The 12,618-nt window shown below is 40.4% G+C and overlaps 1 protein-coding gene across 1 annotated transcript in view; it reads right to left on the bottom strand.

Moving 5' to 3' along the window:
• Nucleotides 1-12,618, bottom strand: part of LOC106607654 (uridine diphosphate glucose pyrophosphatase NUDT14) — a 53,674-nt gene that overhangs the window by 25,818 nt on the left and 15,238 nt on the right. The window lies entirely within an intron of this gene.

The following is a 12,618-nucleotide window of genomic DNA, read 5'->3' as shown; positions in this document are numbered from 1 at the left end:
AGGATGTGAATTGGATTTTAATATTTTTGATGTGTAAATTGATGCATGTTTGATGTGTGTATGAAGTAATATGTCAGGGATTTGTGAGCTCAAATACACTTTAAAGACAAAAAACAAGAACACATTGAAATACAATGAAAAGACAAAAAAAGACAGTTTGCACTAGAGAAAGTTGAATAAAATAATTGAGAGAACCTTTGAAAGAGAAGCCACATTCTCCCGTTTCATCATTTATCCTGTGTGACAGGAACTATTATCTGCCACACCAGTCCCAAAACTGGAACCTGTAACATTTAGCTCCATTTCAAAATATCCCTTTTTCCCCAGAATAACTGCTGTTCCATGCACACGGTAGCAGATCACCTACAGTAAGAAAATCAGGATAATGCTATTGTGTTCATTGAAAAACATTAAAATAATCAGTTACCCAATACCTTTAGAAACATGACCAAATAATTATTTTTCCGAAAGTATATACACAATGCCTTCAGGAAGTATTCATCCCCTTTGACTTATACATTTTGTTTTGTTACAGCATCTTGGTAAGCAACTCCAGTGTATATTTGGCATTATATTTTAGGTTATTGGCATGCTGAAAGGTGACTTTTTCTCAGTGTCTGTTGGAAAGCAAACTGAACCAGGTTATTCTCTAAGAGTTTTCCTTCGCTTAGCTCTAGTCGGTTTCTTTTTGCAAAAAAAACACTCCCTAGTCCTTGTCAATGACAAGCATACCCATAGCATGATGCAGCCACCACCATGCTTGAAAATATGAAGAATGGTACTCAGTGATGTGTAGTGGTTTCCCCAAACAACGCTTTGTATTCAGGATATTCTTTGTCACATTTGTTGCCGTTTTACTGTAGTGCCTTACGGCAAAAACAGGATGCATGTTTTGGAATATGTTTTATTTTGTTCAGGCTTCCTTTTCACTGTCAATTGGCCTCAGTAAAACCCCTTAATGGTTTCCCTCCTCTATGGCAACTCAGTTAGGACACCTGTATCTTAGTAGTGACTGGGTGTATTGATACAGTGAGTGAAAAAATTATTTGATCCCCTGCTGATTTTGTACGTTTTCCCACTGACAAAGAAATTATCAGTCTATAATTTTAATGGTAGGTTTATTTGAACAGTGAGAGACAGAACAACAACAAAGAAATCCAGAAAAATGTATGTCAAAAATGTTATAAAATGATTTCCATTTTAATGAGGGAAATAAGTATTTGACCACTCTGCAAAGCATAACTTAGTACTTGGTGGCAAAACCCTTGTTGGAAATCATAGAGGTCAGACGTTTCTTGTAGTTGGCCACCAGGTTTGCACACATCTCAGGAAGGATTTTGTCCCACTCTTTGCAGATCTTCTCCAAGTCATTAAGGTTTCGAGGCTGACGTTTGGAAACTCGAACCTTCAGCTCCCTCCACAGATTTTCTATGGGATTAAGGTCTGGAGACTGGCTAGGCCACTCCAGGACCTTAAATGTGCTTCTTCTTGAGCCACTCCTTTGTTGCCTTGGCCGTGTGTTTTGGGTCATTGTCATGCTGGAACACCCATCCACGACCCATTTTCAATGCCCTGGCTGAGGGAAGGAGGTCCTCATCCAAGATTTGACAGCACATGGCCCCGTCCATCATCCCTTTGATGCGGTGAAGTTGTCCTGTCCCCTTAGCAGAAAAACACCCGCAAAGCATAATGTTTCCACCTCCATGTTTGACGGTGGGGATGGTGTTCTTGGGGTCATAGGCAGCATTCCTCCTCCTCCAAACACGGCGAGTTGAGTTGATGCCAAAGAGCTCCATTTTGGTCTCATCTGACCACAACACTTTCACCCAGTTGTCCTTTGAATCATTCAGATGTTCATTGGCAAACTTCAGACGAGCATGTATATGTGCTTTCTTGAGCAGGGGGACCTTGCGGGCGCTGCAGGATTTCAGTCCTTCACGGCGTAGTGTGTTACCAATTGTTTTCTTGGTGACTATGGTCCCAGCTGCCTTGATCATTGACAAGATCCTCCTGTGTAGTTCTGGGCTGATTCCTCACCGTTCTCATGATCATAATCTAATGTTTTGCTTTCGCTGTAAAGCCTTTTTGAAATCGGACAGTGTGGTTAGATAAAGGAGTCTTGTCTTTAAAATGCTGTGAAATAGTCATATGTTTGAAAAATTGAAGTTTTTGTATTTTTGAGGAATTTGTAATTCGCGCCACGCCTATCATTGGATATTGGAGCAGGTGTTCCACTAGCGGAACGTCTAGATGTAAGAGGTTAACATCCATTCAAAATATTAAGCAGCAGCCTACCTGTTATCTCTAGGTAGTTGTAGCCTATCCTTCTCTTTTAATTATGTCTTTTTAATTTCATCTTCCATTGGTTAGATATCTAACTTTTGGCACAAATGGAGGCTTCATGACTATAGCCCATTGCCTCTTTGATGACTTATGTCTGGCCAATAAGCTACACGCGCCACTCTCGTGAAAAGAGCAGCAGTATGAATTATACGATCTCTCTCTTTCTACTGCAGCAGTCACATTTGAATCTATACGGGTCCTTCCGGACAAGTCGGTTAAAATGACACACCCCAGACCCGTGACAATCATATCAGATCCGACCCAGACAAGTGACATTATTTAGAATTATGGGTCCCGGATCGGGTCTCGATTAATGGATCTTTGAAGACATCCAACTCAAACCATCCATGGACCGGATTTAATGGGCCGGATCCACCCTGTGGGCCTTGAGTTTGACACGCGCTTTAAAGGCCTCTGAAAAATGGGATTGTAACAGAGGAGTGAGACAGGACAGCAAGCCACATACCGGTAGCTAGCCTGTCTCCAGAAAGGCAAACAAAAGGAGATAGCTAAATTAAAAAAGATTAGCATGCTAAGCTGCTAGGTCAGAATTAGCATAAAAGCTAACTTTATTGATCCTCTACCTATTCAAATACCAGCTGAAAATGAGTTGATTTGATAAGAGTATGGTATATCATTTCAGTGAGGTATGGCTTTTAAGTTGCATTTGACAAATGTATTTGTAGGTCACTATGCTGAGTGGAGGATCTCCAGGTTGCAATAGTGTTTAACCTGTCAAGGTATGGGGGCAGTATTTTTGATTTCGGATGAAAAGCGTGTCCAGAGTAAACGGCCTAATACTCGGGCCCAGAGTCAAATATTTGCAAATTATTAGTAGATTTGGATAGAAAACTCTCAATTTCCGAAACTGTTTGAATGATGTCTGTGAGTATAACAGAACTCATATGGCAGGCAAAAACCTGAGAAAAGTACAAGCAGGAAATGAAAATCTGGTTCCTGTAGTTCTTTCAAGTCCCTGCCTATCGAACACACAGTGAGTTAGGGTTCATTTTGCACTTCCTAAGGCTTCCACTAGATGTCAACAGTCTTTAGAACGTTGTTTGAGGCTTCTATGGTGAACAGAGAGCCAACAAAGGAAGTTGGAAGTTGGTGACCCAGGGAAGGGCATCAGTTCATTTGCGTGCATTCACGCGAGAGTTAGCTGTGTTCCAAAATGTTTTTCAAGACACTGGAATCGTGCGGTTGGAATATTACTGAAGTTCTGATTGAAAAAGGCCCTAAAGATTGATGCTATACAACGTTTGATATGTTTGAACGAACGTAAATAACTTTTTTTGACTTTTCGTCGTGACATTTTCCTCGCACGTCCTACATTTTGAGTAGCTTACTGAACGTGCAAACATGGAGTTATTTGGACATATATTATGAACTTTATCGAACAAAACAACATTTATTGTGGACCTGGGATTCCTGGAAGTGCCTTCTGATGAAGATTATTAAAGGTAAGTGAATATTTATAATGCTATTTATGCATTTAGATGACTCCAAAATGGCGGGTATCTAATTGCCTGATGTATTTTTCTGAGCGCAGTACTCAGATTGCAAAGTGTGCTTTCCCAGTAAAGTTATTTTGAAATCTGTCAATGCGGTTGCATTCAGGAGATGTTAATCTATAATTCTTTCAATAACAGTTTAATATTTCATCAACGTTTATGACGAGTATTTTTGTAGATTATTGTGCTGATTCACCGGTAGTTTTGGGGTAAATACATTTTCTGAACGTCACGCGCTAATGTAAAATGGGGGTTTTGGATATAAATATGAACTTGATAGAACAAAAAATGCATGTATTGTCTAACAATGTCCTAGGAGTGTCATCTGATTAAGATTGTCAAAGGTTAGTGCATAATTTTAGCTGGTTTTCTGCTTTTGGTGACCCTTGTCCTTGCATTGAAAATGGCTGTGTATAATGTTTTGTCTATGTACTGTCCTAACAATCTAACTTTATGCTTTCGCCTGCAAAGCCTTTTTGAAATCGGACAACGTGGTTGGATTAAGGAGATGTTTATCTATAAAATGGTGTAAAATAGTTGTATGTTTGAGAAATTTGAATTATGACATTGTTGTTTTCGAATTTGGCGCTCTGATTTTTTCACTGGCTGCACGGTGGGTGGGACGCAAGCGTCCCACTAGCCTCAAAAAGTTAACCCTTAAGAGTCTATTGATACAGCCGTGTGTCAATCTAAGTAACATGATACAAAAAATCCATCAGTTCAGCATGGGCTGTCTCTCAATCCACCGCATCCGCCTATGTCGGCTTTCCGCATCTGCGGTGGAAGGTGACCAAGCTACTACGGTGATGGTCAGACCATGAGACATCCCGAAAATCGGTATTCTCTCAAACGTCTGTAGCATCCGAACGGTTTAGCCACTCTATGGAAAGGGGAGACTCTCACGCTTGCGATGGTGTGCTCTATTTTGCTCTACGACTGCCACAAGTGTCACGGAACTGGTCTGAAGGCAACCCATACAAATGAATGGAAGTATGGAGGTAGTTTTGTACCAACAAAAATAAAAAGAGGTTAAATGTGTAAAATAATATACATACAGTACCAGTAAAAAGTTGACACATACTCATTCAAGGGTTTCTTTATTTTTACATTGTAGACTTTGTAAAACTATAAACACATATGGAATCATGTAGTAACCATCAACAAAAAGTTAAACAAATCAAAATGTATTTGAGATTCTAAGTAGCCACCCTTTGAAAACTCTTGGCATTCTCTCAACCAGCTTCACCTGGAATGCTTTTCCAACAGTCTTGAAAGAGTTCCCACATATGCTGAGCACTTGTTGACTGCTTTTCCTTCTACGGTCCAAATCATCCCAAACCATCTCAATTGGGTTGAGGACGGGTGATTGTGGAGGCCAGGTCATGTGATGCAGCACTCCATCACTCTCCTTGGTCAAATAGCTCTTACACAGCCTGAAGGTGTTGTGTCTTTGTTCTGCTAAAAAAACAAATGATAGAGGGACTAAGCGCAAACCAGATGGGATGGCGTATCGCTGCAGAACACTGTGGTAGCCATGCTGGTTAAGTGTGCCTTGAATTCTAAATAAAAATCAGACAGTGTCACCAGCAGAGCACCCCCACACCTCCATGCTTCACGGTGGGAACCACACATGCGGAGATATCCGTTCACCTAATCTGCGTCTCAAAGTGATGGTAGTTGGAACCAAAAATCTCAAATTTGGACTCCTCAGAAAAGGCCAGATTTCCACCAGAGTAATGTCCATTGTTTGTGTTTCTTGGCCCAAGCAAGTCTCTTCTTATTATTGGTCTCCTTTAGTAGTGGTTTCTTTGCAGCAATTCGACCATGAAGGCCTGTTTCACACAGTCTACTCCAAACAGTTGATGTTGAGTTGTCTGTTACTTGAACTTTATTTGGGCTACAATTTCTGAGACTGGTAGTGCTAACGAATATATCCTCTGCAGCAGAGGTAACTCTGGGTCTTCCTTTGCTGTGCCGGTCCTCATGAGAGCCAGTTTCATCATAGTGCTTGATGGTTTATGCGACTGCACTTGAAGGATCTTTCAAAGTTCTTGAAATATTCCGCATTGACTGACCTTCATGTCTGAAAGTAATGGACTGTAGTTTCTCTTTTCTTATTTGAGCTGTTCTTGCCATAATATGGACTTGGAATTTTACCAAATAGGGCCATCTTCTGTATACCACCCCTACACAACTGATTGGCTCAAACAGATTAAGGAGGAAAGAAATTCCACAAATGAACAAGGCACACCTGTTAATTTAAATGCATTCCAGGTGACTACCTCATGAAGCTGGTTGAGAGAATGCCAAGAGTGTGCAAAACTGTCATCAAGGCAAAGGGTGGCTACTTTGAAGAACCTTAAATATTTTTGATTTGTTTAACACTATTTTACATGATTGCATGTGTTATTTCATAGTTTTGATGACTTCACTATTATTGTACAATGAAAAAAAAAGTACAAATAAAGAAAAACCCTGGAATGAGTAGACGTGTCTGAACTTTTGACTGGTACAATGCATGTATGTACGAGTATACACATACACCGAGTATACCAATTCCACAAGGTTGCTGGCCCATGTTGACTGATGTCAAGTTGGCTGGTGGACCATTCTTGATACACACAGGAAACTGTTTAGCTTTAAAAACCGAGTAGCTTACGACACAAACCAGTGCGCCTGGCACCTACTACCATACCCTGTTCAAAGGCACTTAAATATTTTGTCTTGCTCATTCATCCTCAATGGCACACACACACACACATTCCATGTCTCAATTGTCTCAAGGCTTAAAAATCATTCTCCTCTCCTTCATCTACACTGATTGAACTGAATTTAACAAGTGACATCAATAAGGGATCATAGCTTCAGATTCACCTGGTCAGTGTTATGGAAAGAGCAGGTGTTCTTAATGTTTTGTATACTCAGTGTGTGTTCTCTCCCTGAGCAAGGCAGTTAACCAACTGTTCCCCAGGTGCCGAAGACGTGGATGTTGATTAAGGCAGTCCCCCGCACCTCTCGGGAATTCAGAGGGGTTGGGTTAAAAAGCGGAAGATATATTTCAGTTGAATGCATTCAGTAGTACAACTGACTAGGTTTCCACCTTTCCCTATATACAGTTCCTTTGGAAAGTACTCAGACCCCTTGACTTTTTCCACATTTTCCTGTTTAATCCATTTTAGAATAAGGCTTTAACACACACACACACACGTTCAAAGGTTTGGGGGGTCACATAGAAATGTCCTTGTTTTTGAAAGAAAAGCAAAATGTATCCATTAAAATACCATCAAATTGATCAGAAATACAGTGCAGACACGTTGATGTTGTAAATTACTATTGTAGCTGGAAACAGCATATTTTTTATGGAATATCTACATAGGCGTACAGAGGCCCATTATCAGCAACCATCACTCCTGTGTTCCAAAGGAACGTTGTGCTAGCTAATCCAAGTGTATCACTTTAAAAGGCTAATTGATCTTTAGAAAACCCTTTTGCAATTATGTCTGCACAGCTGAAAGCTGTAGTCCTGATTAACCTCTTGACGGTCGCCTAGGATAGGGGGCGCCACAGCGCATTTTGAAAAAAATATATGCCCATTTTAAACGGCCTACTACTCAAACTCAGAAGCTAGGATATGCATATAATTAATACTTGTGGATAGAAAACACCCTAAAGTTTCTAAAACTGTTTGAATGGTGTCTGTGAGTATAACAGAACTCATATGGCAGTCAAAACCCCGAGACAGATCGAAACAGGAAGTGGAATTCTGAATTGCGGACTCAACTTCATCACATTGCCTATTAATCACACCGTGAGCTATGGTTCATTGAGCACTTCCCATTGCTTCCACTAGATGTCCCCAGTCTTTACAAAGTGGTTTGAGTCTCCTACTGTGAAAACTGACAGAATGACACGCTGTGGAACGTGGTCACATGGAGAGGGCCATCACCATTATGACGTCGGCGCCCCTGGCTACCCTCCCCTTTCGAAACGTTTATAAAGACAATGCAATCGTCCCCCTTGAATCTTATTGGAGCTCTGGTTGAAAAAGGCCCTAAAGATTTATGTTATACAACGTTTGACATGTTTGAACGAACCTAAATAAGAAAAAAATGCATTTTGTTGAAAGAATAGTCCCGCGGCCACGGAGCTTTTGGTGCAGCCTTCAGAACGCGCTAACAACAACAAGCTAATGGAACATAAAGGATGAACTTTTTCGAACGAAAATACATTTGTTGTGGACCTGGGATTCCTGGAAGTGCCTAAGGATGAAGATAATCAAAGGTAAGGGATTATTGACAATAGTATACAAGACTAGATTTGATATGCGATTGTTCCAAGATGGCGCTGACCTGTATTGCTAGCCTATTGTTCTGAGTATCGCATCCCCTTTTATCGCAAAGTGTGATTACCCAGTAAAGTTATTTTTAAATCTGGCATTACAGGTGCTTTCAAGAGATATTCATCTATAAATCTTAGAATGACAATATTACATTTTTAAAATGTTTTCAATAGTAATTTAGTAAATTGTAGCGCTGTTTCATCGGATGCATTTGAGGGAAAATACATTTACATTACATTTAAGTCATTTAGCAGACGCTCTTATCCAGAGCGACTTACAAAATGGTGCATTCACCTTATGATATCCAGTGGAACAACCACTTTACAATAGTGCATCTAAATCTTTTAGGGGGGGGGGGGGGGGGGTTAGAAGGATTACTTTATCCTATCCTATGTATTCCTTAAAGAGGTGGGGTTTCAGGTGTCTCCGGAAGGTGGTGATTGACTCCGCTGTCCTGGCGTCGTGAGGGAGCTTGTTCCACCATTGGGGTGCCAGAGCAGCGAACAGTTTTGACTGGGCTGAGCGGGAACTGTGCTTCCTCAGAGGTAGGGGGGCCAGCAGGTCAGTGTTAAAATAGTTAGTCAACGTTACGCACCGATGTAAAATGCTGTTTTTATATATAAATATTAACTTTATCGAACAAAAGAATGCATGTATTGTGTAACATGATGTCCTAGGTGTGTCATCTGATGAAGTTTGTAAAAGGTTAGTGCTGCATTTAGCTGTTTCTTGGTTATTTGTGATGCATGTGGTTGGTCGGAAAATGGCTATGTGGCTACTGTTACGATATACTCCTCTAACATAATCTAATGTTTTGCTTTTGCTGTAAAGCCTTTTTGAAATCGGACAACGTGGTTCGATTCAGGAGAGGTGTATCTATAAAACTATATAATTTGAAAAAAAAATTGAAAAAAATTAAATTTTGTTATGCTAATGGCGATAGGATTTTTCGCTGGATGTCGAGGCCGCAAAGGGGTTAAAGCAGCAATAAAACTGGCCTTTTTTTTTTACATGTGTTTTTCTGGATTTTTTTGTTGTTATTCTGTCTCTCACTGTTCAAATAAACCTATTAAAATTATAGACTGATCATTTCTTTGTAAGTGAGCAAACGTACAAAATCAGCAGTGGATCAAATATTTTTTCCCCCCACTGTGTGTGTATGTATATATATATTTTGAACCAAACCAACATTTGTTATTGAAGTAGCAGTCCTGGGAGTGCATTCTGACGAAGAACATCAAAGGTAATCAAACTTTTGTAATAGTAAATCGGAGTTTGGTCAGGGCTAAACTTGGTGGGTGTCTAAATAGCTAGCCGTGATGGCTGGGCTATGTACTCAGAATATTGCAAAATGTGCTTTCACCGAAAAGCTATTTTAAAAACCGGACATCTCGATTGCGCAAAGGAGTTCTGCATCTATAATTCTTAAAATAATTGTTATGTTTTTTGTGAACGTTTATCGTGAGTAATTTAGTAAATTCACCGGAGGTTTGCGGGGGGTATGCTAGTTCTGAACGTCATATGCTAATGTAAAAAGCTGGTTTTGATATAAATATGAACTTGATTGAACAAAACATGCATGTATTGTATAACATAATGTCCTAGGTGTGTCATCTGATGAAGATCATCAAAGGTTAGTGCTGCATTTAGCTGTCTTCTGGGTTTTTGTGACATTATATGCTAGCTTGAAAAATGGGTGTCTGATTATTTCTGGCTGGGTACTCTGCTGACATAATCTAATGTTTTTCTTTCGTTGTAAAGCCTTTTTGAAATCGGACAGTGTGGTTAGATTAACGAGAGTCTTGTCTTTAAAATTGTGTAAAATAGTCATATGTTTGAGAAATTGAAGTAATAGCATTTCTAAGGTATTTGAAAATCGCGCCACGGGATTACACTGGCTGTTGCGTAGGTGGGACGATTTCATCCCGCCTAGCCCAGAGAGGTTAAAATGGAAGAAGTTTGGAACCACCAAGACTCTTCACAGAGCTGGCTGCCCTGCCAAACTGAGCAATTGGGGGAGAAGGGCCTTGGTCAGGGAGGTGACCAAGAACCCGATGGTCACTCTGACAGAGCTCTAGAGTTCCTCTGTGGAGATGGTTTTCCTTCTGGAAGGTTCTCCCATCTCTGCAGCACTCTACCAATCAGGCCTTTATTGTAGTGTGGCTAGATGGAAGCCACTCCTCAGTTAATTTTTTTTTTTTTTTTTTTTTTTTAAAGGTTCACGACAGCCCCCTTGGTGTTTGCCAAAAATGCACCTAAAGGACTCTGAACATAAGAAACCAGATTCTCTGGCCTGATGAAACCAAGATTGAATTATTTGGCATGAATGCCAAGTGTCACGTCTGGAAGAAACCTGACACCATCCCTACAGTGAAGCATGGTGGTGGCAGCATCATGCTCTGGGGATGGTTTTCAGTGGCCGGGACTGGGAGACTAGTCAGGATCGAGACAAAGATAAATGAAGCAAAGTACAGGAAAAGTCTCTGAATGTCAAAGTACGGTTTAGGGTAGTGTGGAAGGACCACCAGAGGGCAGGCTGGGCTCACGGATAGTAGCCCGACAAGGTAACCAGAGGCAATTAAGCACAGCTGACGGTACTAATGAGATATTCTCTTTCCCCTACAAGAGAGGATGGAACCAGCAAGAGGGGAGGAAGATAAACTATCTCTGGAGAATGGCTACAGAGAGAGAGGTGCTATCCAAGAAGATCCATTAAGACGGTGACGAATATGTGATTGTTGTTATAGTTTGAAGATAATCGTAATGTGAACCTGTGTCATCTAAAGAAGATGTATGTTGTTCCGTTGGAGATTCTCATTGACTGTGTTGGAGTGTTTGTATTGTTAGAAATCCCTCAATAGAGAACTGTGTTGAATCAAGAAAACCTACTCTTGACTCGTTTAATCCACCTTTCCGCTTTAGAGTGACACCAAATGACTTGGTCCGATCACAGTAGTGACTAATAACATTTGATGAAATCTTTAAAGTAACCAATTACCTCCATCACCTCCATAACATCAGGAACATCAAAAGGAAACAGACAATGGAAATGTCCCTTAATGTAATCTAAGGGATTTCCATCAGTATTCTCAATTTTCTTTGACAGAGGAACCCACATTCACCAAAAAAGTTACAGAAAAGTCATATGAAATAACATCAGGAACACAATAGGTCTTATTTCCAACAATTGAGATGGAATAGTTGTAGATGGAGGTCTTATTTCCAACAATTGAGATGAATAAGAACGCCATCTACAACTATTCCAACAGTTGATTGATGATTTTCCAAGTTGACTTTATATTATTTAATGATTCTTGGAATATCCGAAGTAGGTGAGTAAATTTGTTCTTAAACCTTTTGTAATTTGGATGAATTTTAGCGAGACAACTCAAAACGCGGAATCCATTAACGCCAAGATAATGGAATTTATTGCCCTTGACAATCAACCGCTCTCTGTCGTGGATAATGTTGGCTTTTGCCAACTGGTCGAGCACCTCAAGCCCTGGAACACACTACCAAGTAGGCGCTATTTTTCAGATGTTGCCCTACCGGAGTTACACAGTATTGTTGAAACGCACATCCATGAGCTACTTGCTATGGGTGTCACTGCTATTAGCTTCACGAAACACCTGCTCAACAAAACTGCCGACACAGACCGTGGGGTTAAAACTTGCAAATGTACTCTACTGGAGGCTGTGAACAAGCGAGTCGGTGGCATTCTCTCTGAGCCGCTTTACTGTGTCGCCACCATGTTCGATGCTAGTTACAAGGACCGCTACTTCGATGCAGCCAAGAAACAGGGTTTACGTGAAATGTTACAGCTACAGCTGGACAAGATGGAAATGGACACAGTGACAGTGCGCACCGAGGAAAAGAGGCCACGGACAAAGCTGAAACTTCACTGCTTGACATGTACTATAAAATCTTGGTTGAGAATGAAACGACTTAACAAATGAACAACGAAACAGCACAGCAAATGAAAGAAATAGGTTTTGATTATGTTTTACTGGTAATGGGGATATATGTAAATGCCAACAAAATAACTTTTTGGTCAGTTTGTGTGTTTCAACTATTTAAACTGTACTAGAATGCTTAAAAGGCCGCTAAATGTTTTAATAAAATCGGTATCGGGTTTTTTGGCAAGGAAAATATCGGTATCGGCCAAAAATGTCCCTAGGTACAATAGTGTCAACTCATACATCAGATTTTAAAATCTCCACAAGAAATGCCTATAGCTTATACTGACTGAAGGGAGAAATTGTCTGGGCTTTCCCAAGTTCAAGGAAATGGCCTCAATGTTATATTTTGTTAGTTTATTAGGTAGCAAGTCAAAGTGAAAGGTATAGGAAAGTGTTGGGAGGGGGGGCATGTGGGGTTTTGAAGGTCTTCACATCTGACCTTTAGGGACTCCTCTCAGTTGAC

Source organism: Salmo salar, chromosome 06, assembly GCF_965601325.2.
Source record: "Salmo salar chromosome 06, fSalSal1, whole genome shotgun sequence".
NCBI classification, from domain to species: domain Eukaryota; kingdom Metazoa; phylum Chordata; class Actinopteri; order Salmoniformes; family Salmonidae; genus Salmo; species Salmo salar.
Note: the sequence above shows the minus strand (reverse complement) of the source record. Positions and strands in the feature narration are given on the sequence as shown.